This window comes from Microtus oregoni, unplaced genomic scaffold, assembly GCF_018167655.1.
Source record: "Microtus oregoni isolate MIOR12 unplaced genomic scaffold, Mior012 000062F_ref0000492, whole genome shotgun sequence".
In the NCBI taxonomy this organism is placed as follows: domain Eukaryota; kingdom Metazoa; phylum Chordata; class Mammalia; order Rodentia; family Cricetidae; genus Microtus; species Microtus oregoni.
Genome location: NW_024543872.1, coordinates 2,099,350 through 2,102,539, shown reverse-complemented (window position 1 = coordinate 2,102,539; position 3,190 = coordinate 2,099,350). Strand labels below are relative to the sequence as shown.

Here is a 3,190-nt window from a genome sequence, read left to right as displayed (position 1 = left end):
TTAAGGAGACTATCTGGATAGTAACTAAGCAAATAAAAACTACTCAACATTATTAGTCACCAGGAACATGAAAATTAAAGTTACAGTGTGAAACTCACATCTTTAAAAATGGTCCATAGGAAAATACACCAGCAGCATCTAGTTCTTACAAAGCACTTGAATGTATTACTAATGAGACACAAAATGGGGAAATTGCTCAGAAAACATGCTAGTAAGATGGGCAGTTTCTCATGAAGTTGAACATGTATGTGTCCATATGTTTACCTTAGAGAAAAAATAAAAAAAAACATAAATGCAGTTTCACCCAAGAGCCCAAGAGCTGGTTTTAAGATAGTTACAGCAGTGCTACTATATATATATATATATAAAAAAAAGCACTGGAAATCCCCAAATATCCTTCACTAAGCAGTTGGATAAACCAACCGTGTTTAGGGAAGTTAACTGACCAGCAGTAAAAAGGAGTGAATCATAGGATTTTTCAAAATAGGCGCATATAACAAACCTACTTGTTAGTGAAGGAATCAAGAAAGTTAAATTCATTTTTATAAAATTCCGGAAGACAACACCACAGGGAAGAGAGCGCATGTGCTACTACAGCCTAAGGAAGGAGGATTTGATTACTAAGATGCAATCTGTGTAATTTTTTTTTTCTGAGAGAGAATTGTCTTACGGTTTTCTTTTTAAATCTTTCAAGCTTTTATTTAAGTGTGCTGACTTGAGGTGAGGATGGACTTGAGGTTTTGTTAAAAGCAGCCACTTCCCGGACTGCACATAGTCCTCAGAAATAACCCACTCCTCCAGCATGTCTGTTCCAATTTTACCCTGTTCAACTACACACTGTATTCGAAGCTTTCAAGTTCCATTTCCCATCGGAACCAATGTAGAAAATCCCTACACCAAAGCCATCAGCTCAGCTGCTTCCGACACACGCCTCTAATTCTGTCATGTTTGTCTCATTATCGCAAGGTTTCACATCCAGCAAGATGGGAGACTTGGCATCGAGTGCAGGCTTTGGGTTTTCTTTGATTCATACTGCGGAGCTTCTTCGCTTCTTCATTTTCTTTCTCAGATCCAAAGAGATCAATGCCATCATCATCTTCCTTAGCATCCATAGCTCCGCTTCCTGTTATGTCTCCCACATTGGCAAGGCCACACTTGCTCAAAGATGTCATCATTCTCAGCAGGCTAGCTTTGTTGTAATTATACCAAGGGAGGGCGTGGCACAAGACAGTGGGCCAGAGACTGCTTTAAATGCTGCCACATGGGCTTTCAGGGCTCATACCCCTCCATGTAGCTCTTGTCAGGTAATGGTTGAGCACCACGAGGCCTGTGGGGCTTTCTGGGTCTCTGAAACTCTTGGTGTCGGGACCTGGGAGGCCGCCAGCACTGAGGGAAAAAGTGAATTGGTGGGACAATTGTGTTTTTTGTTTATTTGTTGTTTTGTTTTTGGAGGCAGGGTTTCTTTGTGTAGCTGGAACTCCTTGTGTAGACCAGGCTGGCCTCGAGCCCACAGAGAGGCACTCTGCCTCTCAAGTGCTGGGATTAAAGGTGTGCACCACCACCAACCGATGATGGCAACTGTTATCCCACTCCGAAAAGCTCCCCACGCTCACAGAGCTGTATACCAAAGAGGTTTGTTTTTATCATATGTAAAATTTAAAAGGATTTTTTGAAAACTAGGCGATTGCAATATAAAATAGACTTCCAAAACACTGAAAAAAATCTTTTCTGCAAAAACAATGAAAAAGGTGCCTAGAAAGAAATTCAGAAAAATTTCCAAAAATTGGGTGAGAATTTGAAAAAAAAAAAAAAAGATGATGTGGGTGATGGGCCAAAGATGGTACTTGTCTCTGGACTACTTTCCAGACCTCAAACCAACACCTGCCCTTGCTCCCTGGACCCTTTAGGGAACCTTCATGTGCAGAGACCATTAGGGGCAGCAGAGATGCTAAAAATCCTACATTCAAACCCAGAAGAACCATAAGCAGTAAAAACAACCATGGTGGCTTCCCCAGCCTTTGGCATTTTTTGCACGTGTGGGCTGCTTGCATTGTTGAGCTCACTTGGGTTGTGGGTGGCAAGGAGAGTGGGGTGATGTGACCGCTGAAGCATTCCAAGTGGGTGCTGTGCAGCCTAAGCTTTAAGCTTGCTTAGGAGACCCTGCCTGGGGTAATGATGTGGTCCCCGCCACTTTTTAGGGCACTTTATGGCTATGCAAAGGGAGCTTCCTGGGTGAGCTTGAAACTTATGGCTTCCGGCAAACTGTTTCCTGACTGCAGGCTGGAGACCAGGAGCGTGTGAAAATCTGAAGAGCGCAATTAAATGAAGTTGTGGCAGGATGCCTAGCAGGATTGGAGATCACGACAGGGGAGGGATGTGCAGGGATATGGATGATGGAGTGTGGCGGTAAAGGAAAGGGCTTTTTTTCGTGTGAATGCTAACTGATCTTTACCTGATTCCTCTCTATTGACCTTCCCTCTCTGTTTAATTTTTTCCTCCCCTCTTCCTTCTATCCTTCTGGAATTAGCATTCTCCACCCACCTCCAGCCTCTCTTCCCCCTTTTCTCTTGGACTTTGTACACCTTACTCTTTTTCTCGGGACCTGTCAACAGAGTGAAATATGCACACTTAATTTAACAGAGAGGGCACGGAAGGAGTGAAGGGTGGTGTGCTAGACCCTCCGTCTGCCATAATAAATTCCCAACAATGCTGTGGCTTAGGTCAACACAAGTTTACTCCCACCGGTTTGGAGGCCAAAGGTCCGAAATCGAGTTATCTGGACAAGGCTGCAGGCTCCAAGAGAGAATAGGCCCTGCCACTTGTAGGCAGAGGTCCAGGCATTCCTTATGCTGTGGCTGCTTGATTCTGGCCTTTGCATCCTGGCAGCATGGCCAGCTCCCACTGTACCACTCCAGAGTGGCCATTGTTTGTGTACAGCTATGACCAGTTATGCGGACTCCACCTGGAGAATTCATGGGGTGCATAATTTTTAAACCTTTAATGGCAACTGTAAAATCCCTATTCCTAGCATGACCATATCATAATCATACATTTGGGGAGCTAGGGTGTGCTTTGGGGGGAGCTCACCTCACCTGCAGTTAGCATTAGTTTTATTTATTTTTTTTTTCATTCAATAAAGTACATGCTTACTGCTGGTGAATGATTACTTAGCCCAGAGCTGGAAGAAAAG

General features: G+C 43.8%; 1 pseudogene; it reads right to left on the bottom strand.

Annotated features, from left to right (window-relative positions):
* Positions 1–697: 697 nt before the first annotated feature.
* On the bottom strand, positions 698–2,878 carry LOC121439603 (annotated as a pseudogene).
* Positions 2,879–3,190: the final 312 nt, after the last annotated feature.